The sequence below is a fragment of the Gouania willdenowi genome, unplaced genomic scaffold (genome assembly GCF_900634775.1).
Source record: "Gouania willdenowi unplaced genomic scaffold, fGouWil2.1 scaffold_6_arrow_ctg1, whole genome shotgun sequence".
Classification (NCBI taxonomy): Eukaryota; Metazoa; Chordata; class Actinopteri; order Blenniiformes; family Gobiesocidae; genus Gouania; species Gouania willdenowi.
Genome location: NW_021145235.1, coordinates 110,944 through 128,917, shown reverse-complemented (window position 1 = coordinate 128,917; position 17,974 = coordinate 110,944). Strand labels below are relative to the sequence as shown.

Below are 17,974 nucleotides of genomic sequence, written 5' to 3'. Positions count from 1 at the left end.
ATTGCTTCAGTGACATGACGAGTGGTGAATAATATGAATAAAATGTGTCTGAGGAGACGTGTCAGCAGCATAGGATGTCTGCATAGAGAGCCCTCCTGTTACACTGGATATAAAGACAGTAAATGCCGCTTCATATCACATCATTTATATTGATTCTTAATGTAATATTGTCGCCAGAGTCATGTCAACAACCTAAAAAATGTCATAAAAAAACACTGAAGCGGGACGCGAACCCACGACCCATCGCTTTCAAGAGCAGTGTCACACTTCACTGCATCATACCTTCAAAGATGAATGATCTACAGACCAAACTGTATAACAATATAAAACAACAATCGAGCCTTACAAGTGGATTAATTTAAATGATCATCTCCTCCTTTATATAATCCACAGGTTTGTATTCAGAGAACTTTACTACAGACGTCAGTAGATGTTTTAATGTAGATCAACCTCTCAGTGACTTTCACTTAATGATCTACATCCACAATGTTAGAAAGAAAACTACTGTTATCACAAAAAAAAAAAAAAAAAAAGGTAAAGCAACACAACATTAGTATTGATGTGAACACGTATGTGGTGTGTGATGTTACTAATGTGTTTCAGAGAAAAGTGTTAAAGTTTATTAAAGTGTTAAGAAATGGGGTTCAGGTGGGCAGAGCCAGGTAGAAACCCAGGGTTTCTTTGATAAAACCTGCCAGCGACCAGGTTTAGTTCACGGACAATGTTGCCATGGTAACATACTCAGAGAAGAACATACCTCACTTTTTGGAATGAGATACTCAGAGTTTCCCTCATTTCAGCCTGAACATACTCAGAGTTTGAACATAGCCCGCTTTATGGAATAAACCTCAGGATGTTTGGGACAATCACAGTTACAGTTTTTATCAGTTGTTAAACATAAATACTGCTATTTGAGACACAATGACCACAACACAACATGTAACTCATGCACCCCTCTACTATGCTCACTGACTGATCACATGACCAAACACCTGTCACAAAGGTTTATAATTATCAATCAGAGCTTCAGCATAAAAGGACGACAGGTGAGTGTTTCTGTTTTGGACCAATGGATGCCAACATTAGAAACAGAGGCGGAGCCAGAGGAGTGAGAGGAAGAGGAGGAGGAAGAGGAAAGCAAAGGACTGTAATCTCTGATGAGATCTGAACCACTTTGGTTGATCATGTGATCAATCATGGTGTTACAATGAGAGAAGTCCCCACATTGTTCACACCCTCAACTTTGAATGAAAAAAAAAAAAAAACATCCTTTACGCTGGAAAATATGGAAATAATTGCTTTGTGAACGAGCTTCAAACAATTTAAGTTGTGCACAAATTAATATGATTTTGCCAAATTAAATTATTTTCATGATTCCACATTTGTTAATGCAGTCCAAGTATGATCTATACTATGAGCTAGTGTCTATATAGACAAGAGAAAGGTCATCCTACAGGGTCATATCTCATCACCATATATGGAATCACCTTGCTCTAGAAATAGATGAGAAAAAGACAACCTATCAATCAGTGAAACAGGGAGCTTGTTGTTTGACCCATAAGTTTAAATATATCTCAGTGGTACACTGACTCAAAAATGAAGGCCTCTAAGCTCTTTGCTGTGATGTATAAGAAACAGTTCATCTTTGTTCAAAAGAGTAAAAACCTTTTAATATCAAGATGTTAAATATTTTGATACACTTCTAGAGCGTTAGCTGTTAGCAGCTAGCAGAGCGTTAGCTGTTAGCAGCTAGCAGAGCGTTAGCTGTTTGCAGCTAGCAGAGCATTAGCTGTTAAAAAAACACTGATTGCATGGCAACAGTGGTCTATTAATTTATTTCATTGTAGTTTAACGTCATTTTAAGATAACTGTGTATTTTAATTTTGATTTTAATCTTAATAGCTTGATGTTTATGTGTGTTCATTACTGATATTTTATTATTTATTGTTAAATATGGAAGTTTTGCATCTTTTCACAAAATATGAATGTCAATAGTAAAACATTTTAGTATTAATAATAATAATAATTGATGAGCTAAATTATCACTAGAGCCACTTTATATGTTTCTCTTTAGTATCAAAGTTACAGTTTGTACTAAAGTCTTCAAGCTGCAGCTGTTTAAGTTCAATTATTGTTGTTTTTATTTTGGCTAAAGCTATTAGTGCAATGCCTTTAATCTAATAATATTAATAATATATATTTTGAACCTGTTACTAAGATCTTTATTTAAATTAACTTTTATTTACTTGTTTGTGTTCTTTTGTGCATGTGTGTGTGTGTATGTGTGTGTACACACACACACACACACACACACACACACACACACACACACACAATAGGTGTGTCTTCAGATTTACACATCTTTGTTGGTGTACTTTGGGCACTTAAAGTTTGGGAGCCACTGCGTTACACTACACGTAGCTAGAGGTTTATACGTTATTATGGGTAGAATTCAACGTATGTGTCAGTTTGTTACACTTTCTAGGGTTGGAGTCAATTACATTTTTCAATTACAATTACATCTTCAATTATCCATGTTTAATTACGACTGAATTACCACCATTTTTTTCATTTTCAATTATTATTATCCCCTGAAAGTCAATTAGAATTATATTCTCAATTACTAAAGTTCAAATTCAATTAATAACAATAACAATAATAAATACCCCTTATTTCCTTACTGTGTACATGACAATAAAAACTGTGAATCTAGAAATGGATGCTCTAAAAGACCAGATTTGGGCCCCGGGCCTTGAGTTTGACACCTGTGCTTTACAGTAACAGACCACCAGGACGTCATATAATTGGCCAAAGGAAACGTCACATTGTGTACCACCATAAGTCCTACTGCACCATCATACCAAACTGGGTCCCTATAATACCAACACATAATCACATTTCTAGATGGACTTCATGATGCAGTGGTACAGGATAGACCAGAGCAGCACAGGTTTGTTGTTGTCTGGGATCATGTTGGTTTCCATCAGGCTGCTCTGGTCCACAACTGGTTCACCAACCATCATCCATTAAAAGTTGTGTATTTGCCCCTGACTCAGCATTTCTGAATCCTACAGAGGACTAGGCTTGGAGATGGTGTGTATATGACCACCAACCACATGCCCATATGTCTCTTCTGCAGACACTGGAACAGGTCTGGGGGGACATTGATGTGAGGTCAAGGGGAGATCCTGTGGTCAGACCCCAACAGACGGATGGGTCCATAAGCACACATTATTGTGTTTTTCTATGTTTACACTATATTGTTTTATTTCTGCTTTAGCTGAATTTACTGAACTGTAAAATACATTATTGTAATAATTTAGAATTGATTATTTCATTTTTTAGTTGATGTGAAAACTCTGTGGAACTGAATAAAAACAGTGAAAACTAAAGACTGCGGTGTTTTCTATAAAGTAGACTAGTGTGTTGCTGCTCATTTGAAAGTGTATTTATATGATAGAAGTGTGTATCATTTTATTATTACAGTGATATTTAAACAAAGGATTGTTAGGTTATAATAGCAGAGTTTATATTTGACATAGATGTGAATGCTTTATTTCACAGTGTTGTGTCTTATTTGCTGTGTTTAGAGTTTTGACTCAATGAGCAAAGTTTTACAGTTCACGTTCAATCAATAGATAGAAATAGAATAGAATAGAATCAACGTAATAGCACAGGCCCCTCCCACCAACATTCCAGTACACTTTAAAGAGTGTTAATGTCTATGGTCATATTTCAGGTCAGAAGGTGAAATGATTCCATGACAAACTTTGATCAGTTCATTCAGATGGTCTTCATATGGTGGAGAACAGTGGTCTGGTGTGCTAATAATGGTGTGCTAATAATGGTGTGCTAATAATTGAATGCTAATAATTATATGCTAATAATTGTGTTTTAATAAGTGTGTGCTAATAATTATGTGCTAATAATTGTATACTAATAATTGTGTACTAATATATATGTGCTAATAATCGTGTGCTAATAATTGTGTGCTAATAATTATGTGCTAATAATCGTGTGCTAATAATCGTGTGCTAATAATTGTGTGCTAGCAATTATGTGCTAATAACTGTGTTAATAATTGTGTGCTAATAATCGTGTGCTAATAATTGGTTGCCAATAATTGTGTGCTAGTAATTGTTTGCTATTAATTGTGTGCTAATAATTGTGTTCTAATAATTGTGTGCAAATAATTGTGTGTTAATAATCATGTGCTAATAATCCTGTGCTAATAATCCTGTGCTAATAAATGTGTGCTAATAATTGTGTACTAATAATCGTGTGCTAATAATTGTGTGCTAATAATTATGTACTAATAATCGTGTGCTAATAATTGTGTGCTAATAATTATGTGCTAATAACTGTGTTAATAATTGTGTGCTAATAATCGTGTGCTAATAATTGTGTGCTAGTAATTGTTTGCTATTAATTGCGTGCTAACAATTGTGTTCTAATAATTGTGTGCGAATAATTGTGTGCTAATAATCATGTGCTAATAATCCTGTGCTAATAATCCTGTGCTAATAAATGTGTGCTAATAATTGTGTGCTAATAATTGTGTAGCCTGCCACACTCAGTGTTTCCCATACTTTTTACAGTCCCGTACCCCTTCAGACATTTAACCTGAAGTCATGTACCTCCTACTCCTGCACACTTAAAAAAACATAATGGAATGCAGTGTTTTTCAACTTTGAGGTCATGACCCCAAGTAGGGACACCTGGAATTCAAATGGGGTCCCCTGAAATGTCTAATAATTTATAATAACAGAAAATATCTCTCTAATAAATCATGATTCTTTTTCATATTATAACACCACACACAAACACATTGTTAAACAACTATATTCTATACTTTTACTTTCTCAAATATAAATCTAGTTCAAATTAAATAAGTATAAAAATAGTATAAATGGTATAAATATATCTGAGCTGGTGCATCTCATCAAAAGCTATGTCTTTATTTATTTATTTATTTATTCAATTTATTTCCGACATGGTTACATTCACTTTTTTTTTTACATTTTTTATTTTTTTTGTACATGCCGAAAAAGGAGACGAGAGAAGCTAGTGAAGTTGTGAACTAGTGATGTAATGTCATATACAGTGTAGCCCTACAGTAAAATGTGTCTCTGAATCTGACCTATCCTGTTAATGAATAATATATAATAATATAAGAAGAATAACTGCAATATCATAAAAGAAAATGCAAGTGAGGATGCAGGTGCTGGCATTAGCATTGGCTAGCATTTGCTTAGCAATAGCAATATGCTAGCAACATCATAAGCCTCATTGAATTGAAAACACAAGATGTATATGAGGTGTTTCATACATGATTAATTAAAAACACTATGTTTTCTTATAATAGTATTATTAGGATATATTTTATGTAGTCTTATTTTGAAGGGCCAATGCATAGAGACATGAAGCTGATAAAAGACAGATGTTCTCCACCAGATTATAGCTAAACAGCTAGTTTACATCTGTATAAAACATACAATAACATACAATCAATAACAATAGTAAAATGTACAAGAACAATGAGTTAAGAACAGTCAGAACATACACTCTCACATGCACATACATGAACAGCATCACACCTGTACATGACATCCACACCTGTCATTTACAGTAACACACCTGGACAAACACATCCTCTCATTTATTATTGATAAACACTTACCATCAGTTCAATACACAAAGTACATTTCATCAAATCCACATGAATGTGTTGTTGGTAAGTTGTAAGTCATGTGGTTCAAACATAGTGTCCACCTCAGTGTCCGTGTGAGCAGCTTTGATTGTTCCACAGACACTTTTGAAGTTCTACAGTGAACAGAAAACACTCACTTTGACTTTTCAGGTGTGTTGTGAGCTGGTTCCATTCCTTTATTGCTTTCTATGAGAAGGATGATTGTGGCTATGGTACACTGCCCCCTGGTGGAGGCTCGTGTGCTTCTAGTTGTCACAGCAGAAGTCAACTGTACAAAGTTCTTAGGAGGTGCTGGTGCTCAGTGATGTCACATTCTATGGGCCAATCGTATTGATGCAAATCTTTGAATGTTGTCAAAATGTAACAGTGTTTATTTTTAAAGGACTAAACAGTGACGGTGTTGTGGTGGTTTTCAGCGTTTCTTCTATTCTATTGGATGGTAAATCTCTGCTGTCTTCCAGCATGTGAGGAGACCACACTGGTCCAGACATGTCTGTTATGAGATTAGAGTTATGACTTCATGCACATGCTGCCTGGGAGGGGTGCAGCTAGTCATGTGACCAACCAATCCAGTCTTTTGAACATCTCTTCACTGTGAACGATGGGAACCCAGTCTCTGTAGAGAGACGTTCACGTTTCTTTATTTTTACCCTTTGGGGGAGGGGCGTGACTGTATGTGTCAAGTGTCTTTATAACGTCCTGGTTTCCCACACTTGAAAAAGGAAGAACTTCACCAGACTCAGGATTTCACTCGTTCTTATTTTTATTCTTTCCAGTGACAAGAAAGATGAAAAACCTTTGAACATAACACACAAGGCAAATAAGTTCATCATTTTTCATCAAACAAGGTAAGTACAAATAAACACAATTTCAGGTCACTACATTTAATTTGATAGTTAATGGAGTCACAGGCTTTTTAAAGTCTAGACATACTCCGAATGTGTATTGTTTGTTTTCTGTTCCATGAGAGTGAGTGATGTTGTTCTTTTAGTTCTGAAGCCATATTGTTGTTCACACAGTACATCATGCTTTGTAATGAAATCTAGTCTACTATAAAATGATTTTTCCAGTGTTTTAGAGAATTGTGGCAGTAGAGAAACAGGTGTGTAGTGTGAGAGTGTGTGTCTGTGGGGATGACTTTAGCTGTTTTCATTTTTTTTTTGGAAAAACGTTTTTTAGTGACTGGTTACAAATATCTGTGAGAAGTTGCACTGCACACCCAATGATAATTTTAACCAACAACATATTAAAATCATTACAATGTCTTGACTTCTAACTCTTGAGCCAATTAACAACACCGTCAAAAAAATAAATATTAAACTTGTTTACGTTCTCTGTCTTTCATTACTACTTACAGTATGTCCTTTTTGATGATAAAGTTATTTGGATATGCTTCAATTTTTTGTAATTTTTCCTGATGTCATTCAATACCTTCCTGTGCCCGTATTCACAAAGCATCCTAAGGTTAAAAGTAGCTCTTAGTGAAAAATTTTAAGATTTTTTTTGGATAAAAGTAATTCACAAAACATCTTAGGCTGTAAGAGAGCTCCTAAGGTGGAAAAAAAAAAAAAAAAAAATAATAATAATAATAATAATAATAATAATAATAATAATTATTATTATTGTTATTATTATTATTATTATTATTACAGCGCCCATCGGAGGTATGTATTTATAGTTATAGTGGAACCTTAAGTAGAGTTGTCAATTATTGCCAAATGAGTATGTGTTTGAAGATTGGATGTACAAAGAGTTGTACATACTCTGTAGCGTTAAAGCGTTCCTCTTGCTGCTGAGGTGTTTTTGCTGCACGGCGTCTTGCCTCACGCGCAGCATTGCTGGCCAGGCCATCTGTTCTTCACTCTGTGAATGTTGTCAAAATGTAACTCTGTGAAGAACAGACTAATGAACAGAACATTAGTCTGTTCTTCACAGAGTGCATTTTGGACTTCAGGTGACTCAGCATCACGTGCCTGGCGCATTGCCTCATGTTTCTACTCGTTCTCTGCACTTAGATTTTTTGGCATGGTACAACCAAAAGTAATTTGTAGAATAGTAGTTATAGTAGTAGTAGTTATAGTAGTAGTAGTTATAGTAGTGCGTGCGGCTCAGACGCTCCTCTCATATCCCCTTTGGTTTAACCTGCATTTGTCATGACATCATCAGTTAGAACATTCTGATTGGGAACTCTGATGACATCACTGTTGATGACATCATCAGTGTTCTAAAACAATGCGGGCCAGAGCCAATCACTGGAGAGCCCACCCCATACCCCACCCATTTTGGAACATTGGTATATTAGAACATTAGAACATTGGTCCTACCTCTCCAGTGATGATGTCATCAGTCCAATTTCTTCAAGGATGATGTCATCCTTATGTTCCAATGATGTCAGCCCTATTGGAACATGTTGTTATCCAATCACTGAAGAGCCCACTCCCACACCCTCTCAGCTCTGTCCGAATTACTCCAAAATAACAGATACACACACTTGGGGTATTTGGAACCCGTTCACCAAGTTTCAGGTCGAACTCGCACCGCGTCGGGGAGGTATTTGCTCCACACAAGCACGCACAGACACACACACACACACACACACACACACACACACACACACACACACACAGACGTTACTTGCTTTTATAGATAGATTATTATTTTTATTATAGTGTTTCTTGTTGGTTTTTGTTTTTTCACACCATCAACCAAGTCACATATAATGTATCAGATAACATTAGATTAAACTTTACTGTCATTGCACAAAGTACAGTCCAGAGAAAACGTTTTGCATTTAACTTGAGAGAAAAACAAGTAAAGAATAAAAATTAGTGCATCTTAATAAGTCTTAATATATAAGACACTTGGTGGAATAAATATAAGAATGAGGTATTGTTTATACAAACAGCTGTTTTCTTCCAGCCTTAACCTCTCACTGTCTCTTATAGGATGATGTCACTCATTTTTGGGAGCCTGTCGTTGTTTCCTCTCAGTAAGTACTGTATAGAATACATGATTCAGCTATTTTTCTAGAGTGAACATATCAATACTGTGATCAGCTGATCAAGTCCATCAGGTGTTTATTTCTCACCTTTCTCTGTTTGTCTCCTTACACTTTTTAAAGGTTGCCATGTCTGTGTTACTGCTGTGGAGGTCTAAGGTGACTGTTTATTGATGTGGTGAGTACATAGTCTGTGAAAATATCACTTAATCACAATCTGTTATTCATACATTTTATTATTCATCTCATCTCATGTTCCTCTGTGTCCTGTTTTCAGGATCCCATCATATGTTGTTCATTGTTTGTTCAGGAGGTTCCTCTAAGTAAATACTGTATAGAGTTGATGACATTTTTCTAGATACCAGTACTGTGATCATATGTCCATCAAGTGTTTTTTTTTCTCACATTTCTTTCTTTGTCTCTTTTCACTTTTTAAAGGTTGCCATGTATGAGGAAATATTCCGTGCTGATGTGTTGAATAAATAGTCTATGAAAATATCACTAAATCTGTCATTTATTAATTTTAATATTCATCAATGATCATGTCTCACTTCTATTCCTCTCTGTCCTAATTTCAGGATCCCATTATATGTTGTACATTGTTCAGGAGGTTAACTAGACCAAGCAGCTTTTAGGTTTCTGTTAAGTAATGTATAGAATAACAGGACTGGGAGGATGGTGTAGGTTTAAGTTTATTAGACATGTAGATTTACACCAACAAGACAGTGTATAAGCATTGTTACAAGAAAGTTTGTTTTCATTCATAGGCTTCATTGTCTTTCCATCAATACCTGGTGTGTCCCATCACCTAGTGTCCAGCTGGGGGCGGAGCCTGCACTTCAGTCTGCCTTTGGGGGCTTTTTGACCATCATCTGTGTCTCTGAACCAGTGGGTGATGATGAACAGTATCATAACATTAGACACAGGTCCTTTGAACTATGGGAGGACAGTGTCTTTATCTGGACTCCTGCTGTTCTCCTTCCTCAGAGTCACAGCCTCCTCTGTCTGCAGGGCTCAGCTCAGGGGGCGGAGCCTCTGCTGCCTGAGCAGCTGAGATCAGTCTGTTACATGTTCCATGTCCTCTCCTCTATGTAGCGCTGTTTATAAGAGTAGAACATTTATTTTCCTCTACAAACAAGAGGGTTCACCGACTTAGTCATCCTCCTAAGACACTCATCATGTCCCTCATCGTCTCTGTTTGCTCTGTCTGAAGCTCTGCAGCGCGTCACACACACTTTACCGCTTCCTCAGCAACCACACGTCATGAGTTGTCATCACATTTTGATTGGTTGATGTGTGTTTTTCACCATTAGGGAAGAGGTGTATTTTTTGCTTTCAAACACTTTTGCTTTGTGAGAGAAGGTAGAACGTCCCGTTTTTACTCTTCGTTTACACACTGAACGCAACAAAAATGACCAGGAAAAGTGCAGCGTTTTTAATCTATCATAACTATTGTTCTACTTGTTCTATCAAGATCATTTAAATCCTCATACGCTGATCATTGGAGATGAATCTGTGAAAAATGTTCAGATGATTATCAACAAAATGTAAAAGGTTCTTTGTTTACCTGATGACATGGTATCAAACCTGGAAGGAAGAGTTTCCACACGTGAAGAATGTTGTGATTGATTTTAGAATAAATGATATCAGGAAGGAGCAGTCTGAGGTGTTGAAGAAGAATTCTGTTTATTCTTGTTGGAAATTGTGAGTATTTTGCAGAAAAAAGTGTATATCAGTGGTTCCTTACCTCCAGTTCTCAAAGGAGACATGAACTTCTCTAAAATGTATTCTCTGAATAAGTTAGTGTCTGCTGCTTGTGCTGAACATTCACACATTCCTCTGTGATCAGCACCATGCTTCATTTCCTCTGATAGTTCTGGTCTGTTTGTGATATGTGAAAGCTCACTAGAACTCTGGTATGGAGCAAACAAGTGACTCTGGTCCTCTATAAAATGTGGGTCTAGGTTCACCTCAAGTGAAGCATGATGTGGTTTTTAATCATGTGAGAAAGTAAACAGGACCAAATATAGAACTTTATGTTAAAGAACAATACACACACCTCATAGAGTGTCTCTGCTGGCTGTGAATCCTTGAATTTGGTTGATCAGATGAAATAAGACCCAATAAGCTGTGTTTCTAATGGTTAGATGGTTAACAATAACATAATAACATTTTCTTTTACAAACTGCTAAGATCTGGCCAGTATGGGGCTTGAACCCATGACCTTGGCGATATTAGCACCACGCTCTGACCAGCTGAGCTAACTAGCCTATGAACGTGGTTACGAGCAGTGCGTTACTTTTTACAGTAACTTGTACTGTAACGCAATATTCTTTTAAAGAAATAACGCCGTTTCCATTACATTATGCTGCGTTTGTCCATTACTTTGCTAGCTGCGGTGTACTTCCTGTTTACAGTGGCTCTACATATTTTTGCGGGACGCCGTGCCAACCACGGTAAAACAAGAAGAAGAAGAAGAAGAAGCATTGTCAGCATGTTTCTGTTTACATCACGTGCACCAATCATAGCGAGTCAAGAGCAGGACGAGCTTCTCAGAGTGGAAATACGCAAATTATTTTACTCATTTGTCTCCAAAAGATGCATCGGTGAAGCGCTAAGCTAACGCTACATTGGTGGATGTGATGGAAGCATCTGCACCGAAACAACAGCGTATGGATTTTAATGAACTGTGACTGTTGAGAAAAATGCTGTGAATTTGTTTTTCCACATTTATTTTTATAAGCATTTTCAACAGCAGAATGTGCACCTGGAATACACACAACTTACTTTACATTACTGTGCTAAGGCTGAAAAAATACTGTTTTAATTTTGGAGCAGCTGTGTTGTGCTTTATATGCACATCATTTATGGTTGTTTCATGGCAGTTTATGTAAAGCAGAGTTGGTCAAAATGTATTCCTAATGTTAATTCAGATTGCTTTCATTTATTTATTTTAGAAGGTTTTTTGTGTTTATGTTGAACATTATTGCTAGTTTTTGTACTAAAGCTGTAAGGGAACATTCTAAGGCTAAACACAACGGTTTTATGATGCTGATGCCACTTTAATTTTTAATAATATTCAGGTTGTTTTGTGTGTTATTTATTTCACAATTCCTTGTAATATTTACAGTTTCTGCTGGTCTCAGATAAATAAACTGGTATTGAAAGAATACTTAGTGTTTCAGTCAGATTGGTGTTTGTAAAGATTAATACTGAGCAGAGTTTAGTTCTGTTAATGTAAATGATTATAAACTGTAGGGTTGGATACAGTAACATTTCATTTATCAGAGGTTTTTATACAAAACAATGTTAATACAGGGGCACAGTTGATCAACAGTGGATTATTATATTATTACAGCACTAATATGAAGCTGTACGGACACAAATGACCCAAAATAAATAATACATTCTTTCATTCTAAGTAACTCAAAAGTTACTTTTTGCAGTAACGCATTACTTATTTCAGTAACTCACACAACACTGGTTACGAGTTAAAGCGCTTACGGTTCAAAACACCTAGAAAGTGGTGAGTAGACAATTAAAGAATGATATAACAACTGTAGCACAACTAGCATGTGGTTAAGATACATGGGTGTTAGTTGAGAGCTGATTGAACAAAGGCTATTGATTGGTAGCCTTTCAAATTGGTAAAAAAATAAATAAAGATTTGATGACGGAGTTGGAATTCCCTCATAACTGAGGACCAAAATAAGACCACACACTATCATAACTGTTGACATTAAGATGGAACTGTAAGAGAAAAAAGTTACACCATGAGTGGATTTTTTAGAGCCCCGCCCCCAAAACTTAAAAAAAAGTGATGCCCAGTTGTACATGTAAGTGGTGTAGTGCATATCTGCCATGTGAAAAATCATCTATGCCTCATAGCTCAGAGGTTAGAGCACTGGTCTAGTAAACCAGGGGTTGTGAGTTCAATTCTCACTGAGGCCTTCATTCCCTGTTACCTACAGGTCAAAGGGGGTGGGGCTAAGGGTTTTGTTCACACCCTTTAACCTCTCTAGGATTGGTTTGAACAGAAAGCGTTCCTGGTTTGTGAAGTCTACAGAGGACCAGGAAGTGAGCTGAAGACTCTCCAGTGTAACTCACAGCAGGGGGTGTGGTCTCCTTCAGTCCACTTACTGTACCAAAGTCCTCTCTGGCCTGTGGAGTGTATCACTGATTATTATTCTGATAAAATGTCTATTCTAAAAACAAAAACTTAGTTTTAATATAGATTTAAGTTTATTTCAAAATTAGTCAACTTGTATCTAGAAACAGCTTAATCATTTTTCACTATTACTGAGTCAGTTTTTACTTAGATTAGTTGTTTTCTTCTTGTTCCAAAGTTTTCATTTGCAAAATTAAAAAAATAAAATAAAATAAAAAAAAAAAAATAATAATTTGTTTATAGTCAGTATATTTCACTTATTAATGTGCTGGAGGAAGTTTGATTTCAAGTAATTTAATCTAATAATCATCCATTTCTGCTTATTTTAACGCTTTAGAATATTTATCAGGACCTTCTTATTTTAAGATTTAACATATTTTTTCAATATTTCTTGTTTAGTAAATTTAACTTGCTGCATCCTGATTAGCAATCATTTATTAGCTTTAGGTTTGGACCAGACGTGGGCCACGTAATACTCAGTCTAGTATTGGTCACACCCAAAAGTATCACTCAAAATACATACAGTATATATAGAACTGTACAAAGAACTGTAACATGGTTCCCAAGTTTAGCACTAAATTATAAGTTTTATAGATTTTTCATGGCAATTACTATTACAATGTAAATTATCTGAACTAATTTCTAATGTAATTACAATTACAACAGCAACATATTTTTTAAATTACAATTATACCGTCATTTTAATTCATGATCACTAGGGATGTAACGATTAATCGTAAGGCAGTTAAAAATCGATTCATAGGTATCACAGTTCACATCGATGCTCTGAAAAATTAATCGCAGTACTTTTTTTAAACAGCAGAGGCCGCTATCTATTTATCCTTCCAGAGGTGTTGGCAGCGGGCAGAATCTGCTACTACTTTCTTTCTGGCCGCCTTCTACTCTTAAACATGTTCATAAATTATTCCTTAGCCCTTTAGCACCAAAAGAATATCTGTAATATTACATGAATATCTTTAAAAGTCATGTTTTTCCATTAGCTCTGTCTGCTAGCATAGCATCTCTTCTTCACCGGTAAATTAGCTGCATGCCAACCGACCACTGGGTTACCAGCGCCCTCTGCTGGTCCAAACAAATCTGACGTAAGAGACAGTGCAGAGTGTTTTTTTTTAAAGTCCAATTGTTAAGGCACAAAATACATTTTCAGTTGCACTTTTAAAAAGAAAAAGAACTATTATATAGTTTTGCATTGTTTACTAGAGAACCAGAATTTAAATTAATAGGCTTCTTCTTCATTTTTATTATTCCTTTATTTATTTCATTCAAGATTTATTTTTAGTTCAATTGCATTGTTTTGAATAGTTTATCAATGGATTCTTTTAACAATCAAAAATAAAAGGAAAATAGTACAGTATTTCCCCCAAAAAATAAAGGAATATTTTTTAGTCATCATTTGTCTACAGTCCCATTTTGTAAAATAAATCGTGAGAGAATCGTGTCGTGAACTCAGTATCATGAACTCAGTATTATAAAAATGACAAAAACCAAAAATCACCCAAAATCAAAAGTAAGGCTATTGCAAGGCATTTTTTTTTTCAAAAATTTCAAAAATAAAAAAAAATTGAGTTAGAACCATCATTAGACCCTAAAAACTACTGCAAATATAAAGCACATACTTAAACAAGGCTAAGAAAGCAGCAAGGCACAAAAAATGACAAAAAACAAAAATCACCAAAAATCAAAAGCAAGGCATTTTTTTTTTTTTTTAAATTTCAAAAAAAAAAAAAAAAAAAAAAAATGAGTTAGGACCATCATTAGACCCAAATAACTACTGCAAAAATAATGCACATACTTAAACTGTGCTAAGAAAGCAGTAAAACACAAAAAATGACAAAAAACAAAAATCACCCAAAATCAAAAGTCTAAAAAAGGCATATTTTTTCAAAAATTAAAAAAAAAAAAAAATTGAGTTAGGACCATCATTAGACCCTAAAAACTACTGCAAATATAATGCACATACTTAAATAGGGCTAAGAAAGCAGTAAGGCACAAAAAATGATGAAAAACAAAAATCATCCAAAATCAAAAGTAAGGCAAAAGCAATGCATATTTTTTCAAAAATTTCAAAAAAAAAAAAATTGAGTTTGGACCATCATTAGACCCTAAAAACTACTGCAAATATAATGCACATACTTAAACTGGGCTAAGAAAGCAGTAAGGCACAAAAAATGACAAAAAACAAAAATCACCCAAAATTAAAAGTAAGGCAAAAGCAAGGCAATTTTTCTCAAAAAAAGAAAAAATTGAGTTAGGACCATCATTACACCATAAAAACTACTGCAAATATAATGCACATACTTAAACAGGGCTAAGAAAGCAGTAAGACAGAAAAAATGACAAAAAACAAAAATCACCCAAAATCAAAAGACTATAGCGAGGCATATTTTTTCAAAAAATTAAAAAAAATAAAAAATTAGTTAGGACCATCATTAGATATCAAAACACAACAACATAGGTTTTAAACAGTAAAGATAATAAAGTGCTTTTCTGTATCACAGATTACGTGGATCAGCTCCTAGACCTCCTATTTGAAAAGGTCTTGGAGGACTCCGCCCCAGCTGATGTCAATCCCCGTCCCTGTAGATCTGTCTGCTCAGTTTGACAGACCTGAGAAGCAGCAGGTGGTTGGCAGATATGTGTCCAGGTTCAGTCAAGGGCAGGTCTGAACCCCACATAATGTCCTTGGTCGTCTGGGAACTCAGTTCTTATTCTTAGGACAACACAAGCAGGGAGAGGAACCCAAAAAGCCCCAACACCAGCTCACAAAGCTTCTATATGCCAAGTACCTAGAACTACTGAAAACACAACATATTGTGTAAAAATGTGTTTTGGATGACTTGTGTGTGTCATCAACAATAAAAGTTTCATGTTTATACATTGATTTGTGTGATTTCAGTCTTTCATTTCAAACATATTATCTCCATAGCTGTAGAGGTCCATAGTGTGCTCTATATACTGTATATATAATGAATGCATTCTGCAGGTAGAACACATTCAGACACACTACTACCAGACCTGGATGATCCACCATACAAGCAGGTGTCTTTAGAAGCTGATGTATTCTTCTTGTAACATATAGAAAATGAAAAGATAAGTGAGCCAGGCTAGCAGATAATAATCATTACTATTTCATTAACTAATGATTGACATTAGCTGTGGTATCTCCCTGGAGAAGATGTTTTCTGACTCTGTTGCCATGGTTACACAGATTCCACAAGTGCACCTATGCAAAGAAAGTGAATGAACATTTGAAAACACTGCCAGTGCAGTTTCATTTGGCTGTTTTTAACATCAATGTGTTTAACCATAAAGGCAGTCGACCACCAGAGAACGCTTTCACCTTTGTCTTGTGTTAGTGTCAGCACCGACTAGTTTTTAGTTTTTAAATACATAAAAGAGTCACATTCATGTGTTTATTGATCAAGGCTTTTTGACTTTGTCAGGAACCTATATTTCAACAAAATAAAATTAAAATAATAAAAAAATAATAAGATTATAAATCAATAATTAGAGCCAAAACTGAAATGATAAGTGCACTGTCAGCTGACACACTGACAGACAGCTCCTCTCCTAACCAGCCCTGCTTCAACATCAACCACAACAACCACAGCCACTAATGTCCAGTGACCCCAGAGACATATATATATATATATATATATATATATATATATATATATATATATATATATATATATATATAATTAGTTTCTGATCATGTTTAACAAAGTATGTTACAAATACAGAGTAGCCAGGATTAGTGCACACAGTGATAAGTGTGCCATATTTATTTTAACTAGATTTATATTTGTGAAAGTTTAAGTATAGGATCCAGATATATAATATTTATTGTGTGTGACGTGTATTTGAAAAATAATAATTAAAAAAATATAAAAAATGATTTTTAATCTGTTTTTACCTTTTTTTTCTTCTTTTTATTTTAACCAATTATGAGACATTTCCACCCCATTTTAATTCCAGGCTGACCCCACATGGGGTCCTGACCCCAAGGTTAAAAAACTGCAATAAGCTAATGACTCCATATCCATTGTTTGTATTTTATAAATCTGTTCTACTATATTTTAATGGTTTATTGAATATTGTGTTTGTGACATATTTTTGCTACAATTTAAGGAGTGGCTTTTTTTTGGGGGGGGGAGGTATCACTAATATATACTGTATACATATTTATATACAGTATATATATATATATATATATATATATATATATATATATATATATATATATATATATATATATATACACACACAGACAAAGCAAATGTGTACAAAGGTTATTAAAAGGTAAATATAGAATGATTAGAATCATGGGGACACTGGATACTTATTTAAGACTTGGTGGCAGCAAAATGTAGTAAATGTCTTAAAAATATTTCTTTAAAATTAACCTTATTTCCATTTAAGATTTGACGTACAAAAGGAATGTTCTAGTATTTAAATGTGTGAGTGCACGTAGTTAATTTCAGACTAAATAATATATTGTCTAAAAAAGATGTGTGTTTTAAATCTCTGAAGAACTGAGTAAACAGTTGTTTTCCCTCATTTCACCTTCTCTCCCTTTCTTTGACTTTTTGTCCTGGTTTTCCTTTCTTGAGGAAAAACATGCTGCTTTCTATCTCCTGCTCCACGTCACATCCACAGTTCAGACTTCCTGTATACACATACCTGACTCAGCACTGCAGACTACCTGTATACATATACCTGACTCAGCACTGCAGACTACCTGTATACATATACCTGACTCAGCACTGCAGACTACCTGTATACATATACCTGACTCAGCACTGCAGACTACCTGTATACATATACCTGACTATATGTATTTATATATATATAAATCTAAAATATATATATATATATAAACTATATTCATCCCTCAGACTTACTCTTGTCCATTGAAACTGTTCATTAAAAAAACACCATCTTAACCAATGTATATACTAGAAAACAGCTTTTAATTAGATGTTACTGCACAGCATTAAAGGGTTGAAAAACCCTGTCAAGCCCTCCTGAGTTCAATGAGTTCAGATGTAGATATGATATTCCAAACACTGTAGTT

General features: G+C 34.9%; 2 non-coding genes across 2 annotated transcripts; one reads left to right on the top strand and one right to left on the bottom strand.

The window, feature by feature from the left end:
* Positions 1-10,904: 10,904 nt before the first annotated feature.
* trnai-aau (transfer RNA isoleucine (anticodon AAU)) lies at positions 10,905-10,978 on the bottom strand. The gene has a single exon. It is a non-coding gene; the product is annotated as a tRNA-Ile (tRNA).
* Positions 10,979-12,586: 1,608 nt separating this feature from the next.
* Positions 12,587-12,659, top strand: trnat-agu (transfer RNA threonine (anticodon AGU)). Its single transcript has one exon. It is a non-coding gene; the product is annotated as a tRNA-Thr (tRNA).
* The last annotated feature ends 5,315 nt before the right edge of the window (positions 12,660-17,974 follow it).